The sequence below is a fragment of the Eublepharis macularius genome, chromosome 1 (assembly GCF_028583425.1).
Source record: "Eublepharis macularius isolate TG4126 chromosome 1, MPM_Emac_v1.0, whole genome shotgun sequence".
NCBI classification, from domain to species: domain Eukaryota; kingdom Metazoa; phylum Chordata; class Lepidosauria; order Squamata; family Eublepharidae; genus Eublepharis; species Eublepharis macularius.
The window spans coordinates 22,149,373-22,171,952 of NC_072790.1; positions in this window are offsets into that span (position 1 = coordinate 22,149,373).

Sequence of the window (22,580 nt, forward strand, 5' to 3'; positions counted from 1 at the left end):
CTGTTCTGGCAGATATACTAGATTATTTTAAGGAGGTATTTATTTAGGGGGCTTCAGAAATAGCATACCTTATCTGCAGTACACATACTTTACCTGCAGTTTACGATAGTAGAATCCATTCTGCCGCTCCAGTCTGAGAGAAACCAGAGTATATACCACACATGACCTTTTCACTGCTATGAGCTCAGGAGGTGACCTTGGGTAAACCACTCCTCTCAGCCCCAGCTCCCCAGCTGAATTGTGGGATAACAACAGTAACTTGTTCACCGCTCTGGGTGAGGCACTAATCTGTCTAGAGGAGCGGTATATAAGCACAGTTGTTATTGCTATTCCTATTGCTATTCCTATTGTTATTACTATTATGTCGAATAGACTAGGCCTAAGACATCCATATTGTAGTGAAGCCATTGTGTATGCAGAGTTTTATACTAATCTCTTTCAATATTCAATTAAAATCACAATGCACACCAAAAATCTGGGAAAATTTAGGAAAAACACTTGTCAGGCCTGCTATCCACAGCGACTCCATGTTGTAGTCAGGTGCTTTCTCATGCTGTAGTTTTCCAGTGTTTTCCTGCCCACAGGTTCGCAGACAGCCAGATGTGTTCCCAGGGAAGCAGGAAGGCCTTGTCTACTAGAACTAGACATTGACCTTGGAGGAGGCTCTCTCGTGTTCCCAAGCTTCGACTGTAGCAAGGCAGGGGGGGGGGAGTTCAGAGAGACACTTTGATATACTGCCTGTTGTAACTAACATGTCATTCTCAACAAAGCTTCATGGTCAGCCAGAAGCTTTGATGCCTTTGGACTAATTATGGGCACTTGTACTTCAAATGTAATCTTTCAATAAAGAACCTTTTGACTCAAGACCTTGGATTTCTTGCAGCAAGGGGTTGGGAGATGAGTTCAGAGTAACTTGAATTCCTTAAACTGACAGCACTCATTATGGCCTGACTATCCCATTTTTCAGAGATCCAGAGGAGTTAGCCATGTTAGTCTGTAGTAGGCTTGCCATTCCCCCGACCAGGGTGGGGGATCCCCTGCTCCGACCTCCTCCCCCTGCCCCCACTTTCCTGGCCAGCAGGGAGACATGCCCACAGGGTGTCCCCCAGTAGTGCAGTGCACCCCAATGCCCTGCTACAGGCCCATTTTGGGCCAAATCGGGCCCACAGGGGGGCAAGTCTGCCCTTTAGTGAGCATGGGAGCACTCCTGGGCCACCCTTTGACACACACGATAATGTCACTTCCCGGAAGTGACATCATCATGCATGCTGGGAGCCGAGAAAACAAGCTGCAGCCTCTGCAGGGTAAGTGCCAGGTTCCCAGTCTCCCACCGGGGGACTCAAGGGACCTGGCAACCCTAGTCTGTAGTCGCAAAATAGTACAGAATCCAATAGCACTTTTAAGACTAACCAATTTTATTGTAGCATAAGCTTTCAAGAACCACAGTTCTCTTCATCAGATGCATTTTTCAGATAGTCTGAAGGGCCAGAAATAGGAAATATGGTAAACTCATGGCCAAAATTACTCATGGCACTAAGGATTTCCACAAGATGGAGGTCTAGGATACATACTGTAAACAAAAGGACGCACTTTCATTTAGACAGGGCGATGGCCTCTCCCTCACTGGAGCTGAAGCTAGATTGCAAATCTGCTGGACAGGCTCTATGTCTGGAGAAGGGGCTGGACTAGATGAGCTCTACAACCGTTTTCAGCTCTTAGACTCTTTGAGTTCATGTTATCTCAAGCCAAACACCAGACAAATGTGACCCCTGAAAATGCCCTTAGAGACGAAGAGAGTCCAAATAATTAGTTGCTGTTGAAGTTCATTTCACTTTCTGAGGGAAGTAGAAAGGACTGTTTCTTATGCAGATTTCCCATAATCCTATGATGAAATGGGGGGCAGCCAATATGCGACGACTCTAACTGATAGTTCTGAAGCAATCGAAAGTAAAATAAGATTGTATGTATGCAATACAAATATTAAAATTTCACACTGTGGAATACATTTTAAATGATACTGCAGCCAATTACTCACTGGAAGCATTTCATATGCGGCGGGGAAGGCATCATTTTTTTCCGTAGGTATGCTGGTTGTTTAAGGCTTTGCTGCCACATACATGCTAATATTTCTTAGGTGACTCGCAGAATCTGATTGGAATAATAACCAATTTCAAGTTTGCTTGCCCATCTATAAAAGGAAACTCTCAGTGAAATCCTAGGCAGTTACATCAATCTAAGCCCATTGATTTTAATGGGCTTAGATTGGAGTAACTCTGCTTAGGATTTCACTCTCTGTCTTTTTCTGGTCTCCTCAAGAAAAGGGCTGGGTCAAGGATAGGGGGGGAAAGTTTGAGTTACAGGGGAGAAAAGAACAAAATAAGTCCCCAGCTGGATCAGCCAAGTGGTCCATCCAGTCCAGTATCCTATTTCACACCGTGGTCAACCAGTTGTCCTGGAGGGCATTCCCTGACAGAGAGTGATGGGTAGTTGAAGTACAAGTGAGGAGGTTTAATTAGTTCTGTGCCAGTTTTTCATGAAATATGATGTTGAGTACAAAATTACTGTATAGGCCCAACCACTAAAAACAAAACAAAACTCTACCTCATATAGGGATTGGAGGGGGGGGGGTTCCTTCTCTTTTTAATTTTTTTTTTTAAAATAAAAGTTAAAAAAATCAATAGCAATTGTAAGTGCATAGAACCTTATACAGAATACATTAAACTACAATAGAAAAAATATAGAAAATAGATTTAAGTTGCATAGGAAATATAATCACAATATATAACAAAGCTGAATATCATACTTTTGCAACTCTACTTAAACATTTTATATTCAGCATTACATTCAACCTATGAAAAAAGAACACTTGCTGAGTTAGTTTATTAGTTTATTTAATATGTTAGTTTGACTATTTTAATATATAACAGAATTTCATCCAAACATGGAAGGTTTTCCTTCTCATAATTTCCCTGATCTGCCGTTTCTTTAAAAAAAATATACCAACGTATCATTCAGGTCTTTTAAAGGGACATTGCAAGCATTTACACTCTGAATATATTTTGGGGGATCCAGGGCACTTTTTCACAGGTTTAGGGTTGCCAGCCTCCAGGTGGGGCCTGGAGATCTCCCAACATTGCAACTAATCTCCAGGCAACAACGATCAGTTCCCTTGGAGACAATGGCTGCTCTGGAAGGTGGACTCTGTGGCGTCATACCCCGCTGAGATCCCTCCTCAAACCCCATCTTCCCCAGGCCCGCTCCCCCTCCCCCAAATTTCTATGAATTTCCTAAAACAGAGTTGGTAACCTTAAGCTGAATTGACAAATAGTATTGGACAATGTCCTGTACTGGATGGTACTGTAGGGGTAAATGTATAGTCCCCACATAACAACTCTTCATACAGTCACTGGATCACTTTTAAAAAAGGAAGGCCTGAAGGTCAAAGAGTTCGGTCAAATTTGAACCTATATTAAAGTGCAGTCCATAAAGGATTCATTTTTACAGTATATTTTTACTCAATAATGGCAAATGTTGGGTTCTCTGACCTCTAGTAAGACCAGAAACACCTCAGAGGGGTGTCTGCACAAAATACAGGGAGTCAGAGCTAAAATACAGGAGACGAATTACATGAGGATGCTCATGTGGTTGCAATGTTAGCCGGGAAGCTGAGTTTTAACAGAGATTGGAAGGCTCTGTCAATTTCCCCTCTCTACAGAGCCACCAAAGATCACTCCTCAGAGGGTTTATTTATTTCCTCTTTGCCTCCTAGAAGGCGTGGTGAAACTGACAGAGCCTTCGGGAGGCAAAAAGGAAATTAACAAACCCTCTGAGGAGCCATCTTTGCTGGCTCTGTAGAGAGGGGAAATAGATAAAGCCTTCTGATCTCTTTTAAAACTTAGCTTCCTGGCTAACTTTGTGACTCCCTTCACGTGCGTGTCCTCATATAATTCATCTCTTGTAGTTTAGCTCTCAGTGACTGGGGAGATACAGGGTTAAATCCGCACTTAGCCCGGAAGTTGACTGTACCGTCAGCCGCATTCTCTCAGCCTAACACTCCTCACAGGGTTTTTGAGAGATAAAATGGAGGTAGGAGGAAGGACAAACTAAAAAGGTAATGGAAAAGATATTTTCCACTGAAAAATATTAGAAGGCCTGGTTCATAGTTGGATTAGTGGAGTCCTGAGTTCAAAACTGTTTGCTACCATTCATTATCCAAAAGGGAAGAAATGTACAATTAAGGGGAGTGGAAAAGCTTGGCTCACATTTTCCAAGGAACTAATGAGCTGATTCACTTGGCTCACAATTTTCTGTTTCTGCATATAATTTCTAATTGCTTTATTGAGCATTAGACCGATTATCCATACTTAGCTTAATGATAAAACAAGCTCTAAAGTCCAATATATTTGGCAGAGGCAACCCTTGGGATTTTTGTTCTCTTCTTTTTATTTGCATTTGTAGGGCAATTATAGAGTGTGGAAGATCTTGAAAGAATTGGCAGTATCCAATGCACTCAAATCCCTTATCCAGAGGCGAGAGGAAGCGAGGCCTGCCAACGTGCAATTCTTCCATTGTCCTCATAGTGTCCTGAATTAACAAGAGGAACCGTGTTCTCTGTTTTCCAAAGAAAGAAAGAAAGAAAGAAAGAAAGAAAGAAAGAAAGAAAGAAAGAAAGAAAGAAAGAAAGACCCTTTACTGCTTAAAATGGGAAGAAAGCTTCATATACATCATATTTGAGAGCCTCAATCACAGCTTACGTTGAGTTCCTTTTATTATTCAACATATTTGTAGCTTGTTGTTCCATAGCACTGAAAGACGGAGATCAGAGCCAAATTGCTGATAGAATCATCCCTTTAGATTAATCCGCATAGAAGGAACAAGATGCAGGGCAGGGGAAATTCTACTAAAACAGCCATGGGGTGAAACAGCACCAAATTGGATATGAAGAGGTAAACACTGGCACAAATTAGGTGATTTTTGAAGAACAGTCTCCTACCAAAACTGAACCTTAAGTCAAAACCACTGAATATTCAGTGCAGTCTTGTGGGGAAGATGGCGTACCAAGAGAGTTTGATTAGTGACGTGGACAAGCGCCAAAGCATTCACAAAAAATGCTCAACAAGCAATGGTTCTATTTTCACAAGTAAGGCATTCCAAAGTGAATTGCCCTGGCTCACAATGTTTGTTTTCTTTCAAGTGGGACTTTGCACATGATTTCAACTATGATTTCTTCCTAACTCAAAAACAAACATATTGGGAATATTTTTGTGTCTACACTGAGCCTATAGTCTGCTCTGAGCCTGCTTGTGGAAACAGAAGACTATAAATTTAATAAATAATAATAATAAAAATAATACACAGTTGGCAACATCCATCATGTTGGTGTATGCGCAGAACTTACTGGATCAAACAACACTTCCTAGGAATCAGTGCAAGAACACACAAATTATTCTGAGCCAATTCAGAACACATTGGCCGTTCTGGAGTGTATGGAGTGAGTGAAAAAAAGGCAGAGTTCAGTGAGTGGGCCATCTCTTTAACAGCGTGTGGAAATGGCCTTGATTAACATAGAAATGCTTGGTTTTGAGAGGCAAAATGGGTACAAGAGAGACAGTCTGAACAGTTTTCCCCACTGTAGGAATCCAAGATCTATAGGCAACGAATCCAAGATCTATAGGCAACCAAGGAGGTGGGCCTTCTGTAGCCATGGGCACACCGATCTCACCCCTCCAAACCCTGTTAGGTATGTCTATCAGCCAACCACAGACCTCCTGTTCTGCTCTAGCATTTTTTATAAAATGCATCTCTCTCTCTCTCTCTGCCTCCTGTTTCAGTCCCAGGAGGGAGAGGGAGAGGGAGTGTCAGTCCTAGGGTGGCAGTCCCTGGCAGTTAGATCCCCAAACCCCTCACAGCAAGCACTCAGGTGCATTGGTTAAAGAAACTTTATTCAGAGATCTATTCAGTTCAGGTGTGTACTCGTAGGTAGAAGTTGGAAGAAGTGATTATTCAAACAACATTGTTTTGTATATTGATTTTAGTATTGTTGTTTTCTTGTTTTTATTGATTTTAAACTGTTCACTGCCCAGAGCCCCTGGGATGGGCGGTATATAAATTGAAATATAAATAAATAAATAAATAAAATAGGACTACTAATTATAGGGGATGTTCTCCCGACCTTTGGGCGGTTTGCATTCAGGCGTGAAAACCCAAAAAGTTACATGGGAACAGAGTAGTTTAGTCTAGACAAAGCACAGAGTGGAATCATTCCCTCCTGTGAAAAATATACATTTCAGTACACAGCTGCAGCTTCAATCCAAGGACACTCAGAAGTGAAAGTGCATATTTTTTAGAGAAATATGCTGGCTCCTCTGGGAATTAGTATTAGCCGTCTAGACACCCTCAGGTGACTTACATAAAATGCATAAAATACAGTATTTAACTTTTGCATTATATCAGAATAAGAATAAAATGTATTGTAGGACACAATGATGGCACAGATGCTTATAACACTCTCAGTATAAGATGCAGAACACAGAATGCTTGCATACATGACAGGGAGGAGGTCCTGTTGCTGGGATTGGAGTAGTGAGAGTGTGGATTTGGGATTGTGCTTTTGGCTGCTGCTGCTTCAAAAGAGACTGAAAGAAGCCTCTTACTTGCAGCCCTTGGCCTTGCTGTGGGAAGGTCTTTGGGTGAGGGTGCCTTTTTTCCTTCACCCCACCCCACCCAAGTCTCAGTCCTTAGCCTGAGCCTCTTACTGGGAGGGTAGGTGGAAGAGAGCCTGTTGAAGTCTCCCTGCAAGTTTGGCATCTCCAGGTATGAAATGACCCAGATTCTGACGAATCTCGAAACTAACGAATTGTTTCAGCAAATGTGTCAATTTTGTGAAATTTCATAATTCGAGATTCATGGATCACAATGAAACACAAAACTCTTGTTTCGTTTGTTTTCCATTTCATGCCCCATGTCTACTTTCCAAACCTTCCTATACTCCTGCTAGAGCAGCACCCATAGGGGATGACATAAAACAACTGCATGGGCTGAAGTTCCAAAAAGGTGCATAGATTTCTTTTCAGAGAGAAATAAAGAGAAATTCCTCTTTTACATGAGGGGAAAAAAGAGAAGAGGAATCAAGAGCTATATCTAAAAAAGTGAATTTTGGGGAAAGTAATTTCTTTCCCCATAACACTACTAAAAATTATCACAATGTGAAGAGAGTTTGTTTTTTGCTATGCTACTGTACTGTAACTTTGCTGACCTTCATAATATATCAAAAAGCAAGCAAATGATATAGCTATCATGCCAAAAGTAAGAGTTGGAAGCAATCCCAGTGTTAAGAAAATCCAGAATGGCAGTCCAATTTTGTAACTAGCTGGAGGAAGTTATAAATAATGTGATATCTCATTAATAATGTGATAAGCTATTCTGTGGGTCCAATTTGCATGTTCTTTATGCCACCATAAAGAGTACTAACCAGGCAGTAATTTATCTCCAATTATTAATTAGCTATCTGCAACTGTTTTCCTTGAAATGAAAAGTGTAGCATTAGACTTTAATGGGATTCTTGGAGGTTTCTGGTAACTATGTTACAAATGGTAAGTTTTTAAATATTTTATCCAGAATGTGAAAGACAAACCGCTTCCTCACCACTGTTTTGCTCCATAAATTGTGACATAGCTATATAACCTACATCATCAAACACATCATGCCCCTTCCTGTGCTTCACATATTGCATTCCTCTCACAGTCCGTTGTCCTCCTCAGATGGCAATGTGCACGATCTGACTAGTGCCTGAAAGGTAAACTATCAGTTCTTTTCAGCTCCACGACATGGGATAGAGCTCTGCAAACTCCATCATCAAACCTCTTGTTTACAGCCTTCATGAGTGGAAAATGAACATCACCTGTTGGTTTAGTCTGCTGATATCGATTCAATGCTCTAGAATGACACCTTGTTGTTCTAGTCTAGGACTGTAAACTAAGTAAGAATTTGGAGGCCCCATTCCACTGATGACTCTTTTCATGTATGTCATAAATAATAACATATACCACCCTTCAGGACAACTTAATGCCCACTCAAAGCAGTTTACAAAATGTGTTATTATTATCCTCACAACAATCACTCTATGGGGTGGGTGGGCTGAGAGAGCTCTGAGAAAGCTGTGACTGACCCAAGGTCACCCAGCGAGATTCAAGCAGAGGAGCAGGGAATCAAACCTGACTCTCCAGATCAGAGTCCTGCCGATTTCAACTGCTACACCAAAATGGCTCCTAGTAAACTCAGCAAATGCAACCCCCTGGGGTATTCAACTTTGTTTCTACCAGTCTCACTTTCTGACTGCCCTTCCAGAACTGTATCCTGATGCCAAGCGCTTAGGATGCTGGCTTGCTTTATTTACTTATTTACATTCTTTATAGTCCACCTTTCTCAGACTCAAGGTGGATTACACAGCAGAAGTCAATATGGCCAACGGCTGGGGCATTCAATAGACAGCAAAATAGGGTATGGATTGCAGAAATTTGAAAACAAGCAGAAATCCAACCGTACTGAAACAATGCTGAGACAAAACATAAGCAATTTAACATGGCATGTTAAATGACACAGAAACTACTCACTAGGAATGTACTTGCAGCAACAGATAGTATAGAGTAGTATAGTCTACAGTCCCTATCCCTTTACCAAAGCATCCCTCCGAAACCATTTTCTGACAGCACAACAGTCTCTTGCCTTGAGAGAAACCCTGTCCCATCACCAAATTTTTCAGAAGGAAAAGTTAGTTGTCTTCCAGGAGCCCTGTAACAGGTAGAACACTCTTGTTAATAAGAAATGTAGTTTGGCATACCCATGTCGAGAAAAACAAATCCATAGCAGCTGTATGGAAAGACCTTGATTTCATAGATGTGGATGTTCTGGAAGTAACAAACTGTACTTTCTTCAACCAAAGTAACATATATTCTTTTCTGTGCTCATTGAACGATATAAAAGGCTAACCGTGTTCCAGACAACTCACTTCCTACCCTGGTGCGCCTCTAGAGGGTGCTGATGTGGAGGGAAGCCCAGAAGAGGCAGCCCATCCCTCTGAGAGCATGCCGTGGAAAGAAGCCCAGGCCAAGATCAGATGCGGAGCAGATGACAATGCCCCCCCCCCCCGCCGTCACACAGTTGGGATCAGGAGCGAAGCAGGTGGCAATGCCCTCCCCCCGCCTTCACACAGCTGGGAACAGGTGCAGAGCAGTTTGCAATGCCCACCTGCTGCCTTCACAAGCTGGGATCAGGAGCGGAGCAGGTGGCAATGCCCACTCCCTCTTCAACCCACCAGAATCAGGCATGGAGCAAGCCGCAATGCCCACCCCCTTCAACTGGCTGGAATCAGGCGCAGAGCAGGAGGCATTGCCTGCCCTCCCTTCATCCAGCTGGGATCAGGCGCAGAGTAGGTGGCAATGCCCATCCCCCTTCACACAGCCAAGATCTGGCGTGGAGCAGGTAGCAATGCCTCCCCTTCATGGCCCCCCTTCATCCACCCTGAGCTTGCTGGTGTGGGGAGGGCAGAATATAAATCTAATAAATTAAAATTAAATTAAATGCCACCAGGATCAGGAGTGGAACAGGTGGCAATGCCCGCCCCCTTTCACCCTGCTGGAATCAAATGTGGAGCAGCTTGCAATGCCTGTCCCCCCCTTCACCTGGCCAGAATCACGAGGCAATACCTGCTCCCCTTCACCCAGCTAGGATCAGTAGTGAAGCAGGTGGCAATTCCTGCCCCCCCCCTTCACCAGAGCAGAGCAGGTGGCAATGTCTGCCCCCTGCCTTTACCCGGCCAGGATCAGGCATGCAGGAGGAGGCAATGCCCGCCTGCTCACCCTCACCTTTCTACAGCCCACTGTATTGTTGCCCCACAACGGGCTTTGTTACTAGTTGAACCTTATTCTTGTTACAGCTGCATCTCCATGTTTCCTGCCATTTTGCCTTCTGTAAAATCGATGCTGCTCCAGCTCCTTCACCTTCATCAAATCTATCAGGTTGCTTTGTTGTTGGCAGTTCATTGATGGCAGCAAATTCTAGCAGGTTATCCATAAAAGACTCATGCCTCGCACCAATCACTGCCCCTTTGGCTGTTGCCAGGCATTCAGATGCCACATCTTGTTACTCCACACAATAGTCCCAGTCACTTCTACCAGGAGCTTGACATCCAGAATTTGGGGGAACACCTGTCAATTTCTTAGCCATTGTGTGTTCTTGCTAGGATTCCCTCAAAATAAACTTGGAACAAATATGATATATGTAGTCAGTGGGCTGTGGTTTGCAGTGGGAATGGATTATTTTAATTTTAGTAATCTCAAGTTCTGTGGGTCTGATCTGAAAAAAATGATCATTTACCAAGGAGAATTAAATATCAAAAATATCATTATAAACCCCATCTATGCCACAAATATAGCATTCAAAGTTACATATGAGAATAAAGAAAAACATATGCGATAAAAGAAAAAAGATAATAAAAAGATAAGAGAAAAATAAAAGGAAAAGAAAGAAAGAAAACAGGCAATGTTGAATCAATTTATTAATGGACTATTTTTCAACTTTATCTTGGACTATATACTATAAAGGTAATTACAGGAACTCTCCAAGCATTCTTTTAAATTCTGTTAAAATATGCAATATATGCTTCGTAAAAAATTATTTTGCTGTTGGAATGTTGTGCATGTTTTTTTAAAACTTTTTAAAATTTCATTTTACAAACAAAATTCATAATCTATAATTTTTATAATCAAATCATACATTATGGAACTTACTTAAATTTACTTTTTAATATATCACTTCTATTTTAATACCTTTATTTTGTCTTCCCCTTCTATCTTTGTATCTATTGATATGCATTACCCAAGTCTTTCTGTCATTTTTTGTTTTAATTTAATTTTAATCTTGATTTTCAGCTTTCCATTTTTCTGCTCTTGCTCTTACTGCTTAGACGCTTAACCTTGCTTCTGAGTAATCCTATGGACATATATATGGAAATGATTTGATTTCTGAATAAAACCATTTAACCAAGAGCCTGGACTTCTTGTTGCAATGGTACAGGGATCTGTCTGCCATATCTTGTCATCCATAGCCTGACAATTTTACAGACAGTAATGCCCTGACCTGGATAGCCCAGATGAGCCTGATCTCATCAGATCTCAGAAGCTAAGCAGAGGAGGCCTTGGTTGGTAATTGGATGGGAGACCTCTGATGAACACCAGGGTTGCAAAGGCAGGCATTGACAAACCACCTCTGTTCATCTCTTGCCATGAGAACCCTGCCAGGGTCACAATAAGTCAGCTATAACTTGACAGCACTCTCCACCACACAGATAGTAATATCTAGATGTGAGGTGTCTCCCAGCCTGGCTCAACGTTCGTTAATAGTAAAGACCGGTGAACTGTTCATATCTGGAAAAATCTGCACATGCATGTTTCTGAACAGTCTCATGGAGACAGTAGTATTTCCCACACACCCACGGCCCTGCGTCACAGGTCATTTCAACAACGTGTCCTGACTGTGCAAGCGCAAACAGAGTGAACTGCTGGTCATCTGTACTTGAAAAGGAGGTTATTGGAAAGACATAGGCATGACCTTGGAAGACACTGGCTAACTGAGGAAGTTTAATGTATTGTCGAAGGCTTTCACGGCCGGAGAACGATGGTTGTTGGGGGTTTTCCGGGCTGTATTGCCGTGGTCTTGGCATTGTAGTTCCTGACGTTTCGCCAGCAGCTGTGGCTGGCATCTTCAGAGGTGTAGCACCCAAGGAAGTTTAGTCTGCCCAACAGCACAGGCATGAAAACGGACACATGCTGCAATACCTAAGTACAAATGACCCTGTGGCATACTGAGCCACTTACGATGCCGATAGAAACGGCTGCTCCGCAGAGACAAAGCCGGTCAACATGGTCTTGTATCCAGTGATGTGCGAGCAGAAACAGGAACGGACCTAGTGCAGTTCCGCTTGTACAAGATCTTGTGCAACACGAAGCGCTTTCTGCCCCGAAAGGATTTGCTTGAAAAGGTGAACAAGCAGAAATGCTAGTGGGGATACACAAACAGTACGCTTGACTTAGCGCAAGTGGCTACCACTGTCTTTTTCCTGCACTTCCACTTGCAAACAGAAATTTTGCACAGAATCCTACCTAGGATGTCCAGTTCAGACTTCAATCCAACCACCAAAGCAATATGGCGAGATGCTCAAATTGTATGCAAACAAGTGACTCTGTCATGGTAAGCTAAAATGTATATTTTTTCCAAAAGTTTGCAGCTTCCTCATGGTAATTACTGTCCTTGCTCTAACATCTGCTGTTCAGTTGAGCTACAAAAGTGATTGCAGAAGTTTAGTCATTCCTGCACTGAACTAGAACACGAAACGCAGTTGGAAACATTGCTATTTGTTTGTTCAATCAACCTTCCCCATCCATAAAATTAGAGTTATAATAATCAATGTGCTCTCTTATAGGGTTGGGCTGGGTTCCTTGACTAGAATAAATATCACATACATTGCAAGTCACCGAAATAATAAATGTGAAGGTCCACAAGAAGGGTTATAATATCATTTTAACCGTCAGCCCTTCAACCAAGGTATAGCCTTGTTAAATGTGTGGACAGTCCATGGATTTTTAACACATGCAATATTATCAGTGGCTACTAGCCATATCCACTCCCTCCAGTGCCAGAGGCAGTGTGTATGTTATGTGCTGTCAAGTCACCTCTGATCTATGGCAACTAAATGAAAGACCTCCAAAATGTCCTATCGCTAATAGACTTGCTCAGATCCTGCAAACTGGAGGACGTGGCATTTTTTATTGAGTTAAGTTATCTCATTGTATGGTTTCCTCTTTTCCTACTGCCGTCCACTTTTCCTAGCATTATTGTCTTTTCCAGAGAAACTTGTCTTCTCATGATGTGGCTGAAGTTTTGTCATTTTAGCTTCTAGGGAGAATTTAGGCTTGATTTGATCTAGAATCCAATTATTTGTCTTTTTGGCCATCCATAGTAACTATAAATTTCTCCACCTGCACCACATTTCAAATGAACCAGTTTTCTTCTTGTCAGCTTTCTTCATTGTCCAACTTTTATCTCCATACACTGTAAGGGGGGAATACCAAAGGCAAGATGCCTCTTTATGTCGGATGCCAGGGAGCTTGGGCAGGTAGAGGTAAATGTTATTCCTCTACCATCTCCTTCTCTAATAATTACTTTCCTTTGTACCATTGTGGAATGAATTAAGAGTTTTGTATACCCTATAGTATTATTCTATTTATGTATGATGTTACACAGAAATTGCTGAATGACTATTTATAGAGTTTGATAGTATTTATGTTCATCTTTGTATTTATTGAAAATTGTTAAAGAATTTGATTGTATTTATTGGTGTATTTATTGATACTATGGATAATCTGCACTATCCCTTTAAATGAGCTCCTATGGGGATTACATATGTGATATAGTTGTACAATGAGTTTATAGATTTTCATCTGTATAGCACTTGCACTTTATATTATTGTTGTCAATTAGAGTGGATGAATGTACGTTTGAGTATTGTGTTAATTACGGGAACATTTAGTGTTTTCTCGGCTTGGCTTTTACCCATAATTGCCCTCGTTGTTCTCACCACTCCTGGGCGAAGAAGGGAAGGGCATTTCCTCCTAGTCTGTGCCTGATTATGCCTGTGTGAAGTGGGAGGGGCATTGCTGCTTGCTCCATGCCTGATTCTGACAGGTTGAACGGGGGGCGGGCATTGCCTCCTGCTCAGTATCTGATCCAGACCGGGTGAAGGAGATGGGCATTGTCACCTTCTCCTCACCTTCTCCTGGTCAGGTGAAGGGCGGTGGGCATTGTCACCTGCTCCTTGCCTGCTCCTGGCCGGGTGATGGGGGGTGGGTGGGCATTGCCACCTGCTCTGCTTCTAATCCTGGCTGGGTGAAGGGGGGCAGGCATTTCCTCTTGCTCCACGGTTGATCCTGGACGAGTGAAGGGGGGTAGGTATTGCCACATGCTCCACTCCTGATACCAGCTGGGTGAAGAGGGGATGGGCATTTCCACCTGCTCTGCTCCTGATCCCAGCTGGTTGATGACAGGGGAGCAGGCATTGCCACCTTCCCCACTCCTGATCCCACCTGGGTGATGGTGGGGTGCGGGCATTGCCACCTGCCCCACTCCTGATCCCACCTGGGTGATGGTGGGGTGCGGGCATTGCCACCTGCTCCACTCCTGATCCCACCTGGGTGATGGTGGTGTGAGAGCATTGCCACCTACTCCACTCCTGATCTCGGCCAGGTGAAGGGGGGAACGGGCATTGTCACTTGCTTTGCTCCTGATCCCAGCTGGGTGAAGCTGGAGGATGGGCACTGTCACATGCTTTGCTCCTGATCTCACCTGGTTGAAGGCCAGGGTCAGTCATTGCCACCTGCTCTGCTCCTGATCCCAGCTATGTGAATACGGGGGGCAGGTATTGCCACCTGCTCCCATCCTGCTCCCAAAAACAATTCATATAAAGTCACATGATCTGGTAGACATTATTCATAAATAAAGACATTATAAGCAATAATACTCATGTTTCCAGTTAGTCAAACATCAACTTTCTACAGTAAACAACCATAATAAGCACCCAGATACAAACAAGAGGTGAGGCTACAGCCACGGAGCATTTAAATACGTCATTGTCAATTCTACAATCAGACACGATCGTGAATTAAAGGTACAGTAAGCAACCAACAGGGATCTAATTCAAAATACTCACAAACAAGCCAGATCTAAAGATAAATTCAGACCTCTGGGGGTGACAGCCTTAAGTTTAAAGATCCAGAAAAATTCCGTTCTTAAAAGTTCACAGGATAGATCATACAATCTTGAATTCTTAATCGCTTGCAAAACAGAGAATCTGAAATCTCTAGGGTCCTTATGCATCTCAAGAAAATGATGTTTGACTCATTGGAGATGTGAGTATTGTTGCTTATAATTTTTTATTTATAAATAATATCTACCAGATCATGTGACTTTATATGAATTATACATCCTACGGAGACTCTTGCTGACTTTGAACGCTCTTGAGAAAGATTGCTGAAACAGGAAAGCAGCTAGCCCCCTGTCGAGCGATTCTCAGCAGCTGCAGACCCCCTCCTCTTCCTCGGCTCCTTGTGCATCCTCCCGCCCGGGAGTTGCCTCTCTGCACCTGTGCTAAGAGAAGAGAAAAGGACTGCATGTTATGGGACAATTTTGATTGAGAGACTGTTGTGGATGCCCAGCCCTGTTTCCACTCTTACAGCCGAGTAGTAAAACAGTACTCCTCAGCAACGTGATCTGTTTTTTAAATCTTGTAATTGTATAGCATAATTATTGTTGGATGTGAATTGCATATTTATTTGTTATCATTTACTGCATACTGTGCACCTTGCACTTTATGAGCAGAAAGAAATACACATTACTGAATATTCATTGTTTTGTGCACGGTGCACTTTAAGACCAGTAGTAATTGTTTAGCAATACCGCGGAAGATCTTTGATCTTTATTGTTTTCCACATCTCTGCGTCTTTCCCCTCTTGATGTTTAACCCCATCCTGATCCCAGCTGAGTGAAGGACAGGTGGGCATTGCCACCTGCTCCGCTCTGAATCCCAGCTGGGTGAAGGCTGGGGGTAGGCATTGCCGCCTGCTCCATGCCTGATCCCAGCCTGGGCTTCCTGCCGTGGCACACTCTCTGGGAGTCTGGCTGCCTCTTCTGGGCTTCCCTCCACAGCAGCACCCTCTGATGGCGCACCAGGGTAGGAAGTGAGTTGCCTTGAATACGCGTAGCCTTTTATATAGTAAAATTATTGTAAGAAACCTCTCCTTCCCACTTTGTTGGTGGGATGAACTTCTAGTGCAGTCGGGTTTCATTTGTATTAAAAAACCCACCTGCCGTGTCTTCTCCATCCTGCCTAGTTCTGTTGTCAGCAGAGCATACGCACCAACTGGTGTGTTCATGTGAAATGAGACATATCCTGCCGGTGCTCCAGCAAAGACACAAGGGAAGGATTTCTGGCAGCCCCTGCTGTTCATCTTCATTTTTTAAAAAAAATAAAACCTCAGCAGCAACAGACTACTGTTATGTAGAACCTGCACCTCAGGGCAAGGTCTGATCCGCCATGTGGGCAGGAACCATGCCATTCTAGCAGATGGGTCACAGTGCACAGAGAGCCAAGAAAAGCCATGTATATGCATGACAACAAGAATGGTACTGAGGGCATGGGTGGCAGCCAAGAACATCAACATCTCTTTGTGTTTGGTTTGGAGTGAATATATCTTCCGTTAAGGGGAAGGAGTCGTCTCTCCTGTGAACATACAGAAATGAATACCTGACAGGGTGGAGGCCCAGGAAAAAGAGGTTGCCTTAAGAAAAGGCAATGCTCTACACCACTCACTTCCTTTTCATTTTCATTCATTTATTTGATTTTTTGTCTGCTCTCCCTATGGCAGGCTCAGAGTGGAGTAACAACTAGGTTAAAACATTAAAACATGCATAAAACAGTTCATACAACAATAAAACTCAAGATGGTGGGCCCCATTAACATTCAAGGGGTGGGAGGTGGAGAAAGCAACCAGTCTGATGGAAAGCTCAGAGGGGGGTCACAATACCACCACCACCACCCACCCACCCACCCCAGACCTCGGTGTGTATAGGCATGGGTATTTTCTATCACTAGAGCACTGAAACAATCCCCTTGAAAACACATAGCAGGGATCTCTGCATGTTTAGAGACTCCACAGACATGCAGAAAAATAGTAGCATGTGAATAGTTTTAAAAAGAAGGCACAGAATGTTGAACATCATTGGGAGAGTGCGGAGGAAGACGGAACGCCACCAGTTCCAGTACCAATCCTTGTGGGACCTCACTGCTCACTTCCCTTATTGCACGAACTGGGTAAGTTCTCTCTCTCTCTCTCTGCCTCCTGTCCCTGTTGCCACACCTAGGGCCGCTCTCTGGGCACAATGCATACCATGTTATAGTAGCAATTGTCGTCGAAGCATGTGTTTGAGGCTCAAATCCACCTTATTCTCAAAGTCTTATCACTTATCTCTGTTAAGTTCTGCCAGAGGCCAGCAAATTCCTCTAGGAAGCTTACAAGCAAAACATCATGAGGCTACCCAAGGTCAAAGTGCTCCAGAGCCTCTCAGCTTATGGGTTCTGTTCAGAGATCCTAACTGGTAGAAGCTTCTATGAGTGGAATAACTAAGAGGTGTGTTGGGTAGAAAGTAGAGTGGGAATGACTTAACATGGTGGGGGAACATGTAGTACGCCCACTACCCGAAAGCACAGTCTATGTGCCTAGCAATCGTACTGCTACATTTTGGATGCAATAGTGAGACTGTCCTGCCCTGGGGCCATGGCTTGGTGGCAGAGTACCTTTATGCTGAATGCCGAAGGCCCCAGCTTCAAGCCCCAGGGTCTCTAGTTAAGAGGGACTAGGCAGGAGGTGATGTGAATAGCCTCCGCCTGAGACCTTCGGGAGCTGCTGCCAGTCTGAGCAGACAATACTGACCTTGATAGGTTGACAGGCTATTTTGGTATAAGGCAGCTTAATGTGTGCTCCAGTCTTCAAGGACAGCCCTACACACAGTGCATTAAAGCAATCTAATCTGCTTTAATTTGGAGGATCACTCAGAAGTGATTACAAGTTAATCTTACATTTAATAATAATAATATGTTTATTCCTTTTCCGGCCGAAGCCATAAGCCATACAAACACCAACAAAATATGAACTGTACACTTGAACATACCCAATTCACATAGACATAACTCGTCATTATCACTTTAAACTATCTAAACTCATGAAAATCTTGTTTCTTTATCACCGTGGCTAAAAAGGAAGCCACTATGGCAGAGGTTTGATTGTCAGGAAAGTTATCAGACAATAACACTGAGATTGCCCAAGGAAGGAAGGGAAGCTTTTCTTTTAACATAATAGGAATAATAAATCTCTCTCTTTCCTTACTCCACTTAGGGCAAAAAACTATTATATGATCCAAGGTCTCTAACTTTCAAATCTTATATTAATAACTGTGTATAACACCCTCTAGCTTGAGTCCAGTAGCATCTATAAGACTAACAAAATTTTTGGTATGGTATGAGATTTCGCGAGTCACAGCTCACTTCTTCAGATACTGCTAGAATGTGAGTCCAGCTGTTCTTATATCTTGGTGAGTGGAGCATTTACCTGCTGTTGCCGAATGACAATAGCAGGTAAATGACAAAAGTTGGTGAATGACAATAGCAGGCATGATTGTATAGGCTGGGGTATGCAGAAGGGTGGTGGGTATGGAGAAATCAGCATTGGTAATGAGACAGGAAGCCTAGGTCTCGATTCAATCCAGGTGGGTGCATTTTCTTGAGCTTCATTTTCTTGAGCTGCTGAATTGCAACTGATAAACGAAGCTCAAGACAATGCATCCACCTGGATTGATGTATTGTCGAAGGCTTTCACGGCCGGAGAACGATGGCTGTTGTGGGTTTTCCGGGCTGTATTGCCGTGGTCTTGGCATTGTAGTTCCTGACGTTTCGCCAGCAGCTGTGGCTGGCATCTTCAGAGGTGTAGCACCAAAAGACAGAGATCTCTCAGTGTCACAGTGTGGAAAAGATGTAGGTGGGGTTGAGCTGAGCTGAGTCATCCTGTAAGAGTTTCCCAGGGTGTGGAATGCTAATGGCGGGAGGCTTCACTGTATCCTGAGGAGGTTCTTTTGCATATGGATTGGTACTTGATGTGCTAATCTTCTCTGCAGGGCTATTGTCGGGGATAGAATGTTTTGTTAGCCTGGTGTTTTTCAGAACTGGAAACCATGCTCTGTTCATTCTTAAGGTTTCTTCTTTCCTGTTGAAGTTTTGCTTATGCTTGTGAATTTCAATGGCTTCCCTGTGCAGTCTGACAAAGTAGTTGGAAGTGTTGTCCAGTATTTTGGTGTCCTGGAATAAGATATTGTGCCCTGTTTGAGTTAGGCTATGTTCAGCCACTGCTGATTTTTCAGGTTGTCCAAGTCTGCAGTGTCTTTCATGTTCTTTTATTCTTGTCTGGATGCTACGCTTTGTGGTCCCGATGTAAACTTGTCCACAGCTGCAGGGTATACGGTATACTCCTGCAGAGGAGAGGGGGTCTCTACTGTCTTTTGCTGATCGTAGCATCTGTTGTATTTTTCGGGTGGGTCTGAATACTGCTTGAAGGTTATGCTTTTTCATAAGCTTTCCCATCTGATCAGTAATTCCTTTGATATATGGCAAAAACACTTTTCCTGTAGGAGACTGTTTTTCCTTGGTTGTTTGATTCATCCTGGGTTTGATTGCTCTTCGGATTTCATTTCTGGAGTAGCCATTTGCCTGAAGTGCGTGGTTTAGATGATTAATTTCCTCATTGAGAAAGTGCGGCTCACATATCCGTCTTGCACGATCCACTAATGTTTTCATTATGCCTCTTTTCTGTCGGGGGTGGTGATTGGAGTTTTTGTGTAAGTACCGATCAGTGTGAGTTGGTTTCCTGTAGACCTTGTGACCTAACTGAAAGTTTGCTTTGCGGATGACCAAGGTATCCAGGAATGGGAGTTTTCCCTCGATTTCTTTCTCCATTGTGAATTGTATGTTCAGGTGGATGTTGTTGAGATGATTCAAAAACCCCATCAATTCTTCCTCCCCATGGCTCCAAATGATAAATGTATCATCCACAAACCGGAACCATACACTAGGTTTGTGGGGTGCTGATTCTAGAGCTGTTTTTTCAAAATGTTCCATGTAGAAGTTTGCTATAACTGGGCTGAGTGGGCTCCCCATGGCCACCCCATCCATCTGTTCATAGAATTCGTTGTCCCATTGGAAGTAACTGATTGTCAGACAATGGTGGAATAAGGCTGTTTCATCCTCTGGGAAAATCTGATTAATAAGTGCAATAGTGTCTTTTACTGGAACCTTGGTAAACAGGGATACAACATCAAAACTGACAAGTATGTCTTGTGGATTGAGTTTCAGAGAACTGATTTTGTTCTCTGAAGATTTTTTGTTCTCTGAACTGATTTTGTTCTCTGAAGAACTGAAGATTAAGGAACTCCTGGACCCCTCCACCTACAAAAAACTAAAACGAGATCCCACTTGCAAAATCACCAGGCTAACAAATGCGCTGATCAAGAATTCCTCACTACATCCCGACACGCACAGAAAACTATGCAAGACTGAAGCACAGCCACCTAGACTATATGGACTCCCCAAAATACATAAGGATTCAGTCCCACTCCGACCCATTGTGAGTGCCATTGGGTCACCGACATATGAATTAGCTAGACATCTGGCCGATCTCCTGCAGGACCACATCGGGAAAACCTCGTCTTACATCAAAGATTCAGCAGATTTCATCAACAAAATCAGTTCTCTGAAACTCAATCCACAAGACATACTTGTCAGTTTTGATGTTGTATCCCTGTTTACCAAGGTTCCAGTAAAAGACACTATTTCACTTATTAATCAGATTTTCCCAGAGGATGTAACAGCCTTATTCCGCAAAGCAAACTTTCAGTTAGGTCACAAGGTCTACAGGAAACCAACTCACACTGATCGGTACTTACACAAAAACTCCAATCACCACCCCCGACAGAAAAGAGGCATAATGAAAACATTAGTGGATCGTGCAAGACGGATATGTGAGCCGCACTTTCTCAATGAGGAAATTAATCATCTAAACCACGCACTTCAGGCAAATGGCTACTCCAGAAATGAAATCCGAAGAGCAATCAAACCCAGGATGAATCAAACAACCAAGGAAAAACAGTCTCCTACAGGAAAAGTGTTTTTGCCATATATCAAAGGAATTACTGATCAGATGGGAAAGCTTATGAAAAAGCATAACCTTCAAGCAGTATTCAGACCCACCCGAAAAATACAACAGATGCTACGATCAGCAAAAGACAGTAGAGACCCCTTCACCTCTGCAGGAGTATACCGTATACCCTGCAGCTGTGGACAAGTTTACATCGGGACCACAAAGCGTAGCATCCAGACAAGAATAAAAGAACATGAAAGACACTGCAGACATGGACAACCTGAAAAATCAGCAGTGGCTGAACATAGCCTAACTCAAACAGGGCACAGTATCTTATTCCAGGACACCAAAATACTGGACAACACTTCCAACTACTTTGTCAGACTGCACAGGGAAGCCATTGAAATTCACAAGCATAAGCAAAACTTCAACAGGAAAGAAGAAACCTTAAGAATGAACAGAGCACGGTTTCCAGTTCTGAAAAACACCAGGCTAACAAAACATTCTATCCCCGACAATAGCCCTGCAGAGAAGATTAGCACATCAAGTACCAATCCATATGCAAAAGAACCTCCTCAGGATACAGTGAAGCCTCCAGCCATTAGCATTCCACACCCTGGGAAACTCTTACAGGATGACTCAGCTCAACCCCACCCCTCCTGAGTAGATACAAATGACCTACATCTTTTCCACACTGTGACACTGAGAGATCTCTGTCTTTTGGTGCTACACCTCTGAAGATGCCAGCCACAGCTGCTGGCGAAACGTCAGGAACTACAATGCCAAGACCACGGCAATACAGCCCGGAAAACCCACAACAGCCACCTGGATTGAATTGAGATCTAGGCTTCCTGTCTCGTTACCAATGTTGATTTCTCCACACCCTCCACCCCTCTGCATACCTCCATCCTATCCAATCACACCTGCTATTATAATTCATTGACTATTGTCATTCGGCATCTGAAATCACTCCACTCTCCAAAGATATAAGGACAGATGGACTCATATTCTAGCTGTATCTGAAGAAGTGAGGTGTGAATCACAAAAGCTCAGACCCTAGAACAAATTTTGTTAGTCTTATAGGTGCTACTTGCTCTTTTCTACAGCTACAGACAGACTAACATGGCTACCCATCCTGATCTGCCCTCTAGCTTGTTCATTGTAGTGGTGGAAAAGAAAACGATTAATAAAAACAAATAAGAAAATAAGAAATGTTTCTCTCCCCTCAACGATCACATTTCTTTGCCTCTCCCCATGAACTGAGTGAGGTTCCAAGCCACTAATGTGCTGAGCAGTCTGGCCCCCAAACACCTGCATCCCCAGACGTTTGATGCCAAACCTGTAGAGACTTGCGCTGCTGTCCACGTTTGCTTGTTGGCAACTAGATCTTAGCCCATCCCCCCTCCCTGCTTTCCACTTGTGTTTCCCAGGGCCAAAATAATACATCTTCCGTCCTCTGAGGTTCGACTCGTTTTTTTAATCATCACCACCAATAAGGAGGGGTCAAGTGAGGAAGAGCTGGGGAACCATCCAAAATTTGGATTCTGTTCTTTCTAATTACAAATCACCACCTGTGGTAAAATTATGGAAAAACAGATGAGCATTTCACCCGTGCAATAGCCTTGAAACAAGCAGCAGTTCCACCTGCCATTGTGATGTATAGACACGAGGCAGGGCGGACAAGGGATTAATTAGGTCTGTCCGTGCACATTGCCAGGGGAGCACTTCTGTAGAGGTGATTGAAAACCAGAAAAGGCTGACATTAGTCTTCATTGTTGGTTAAAGGCA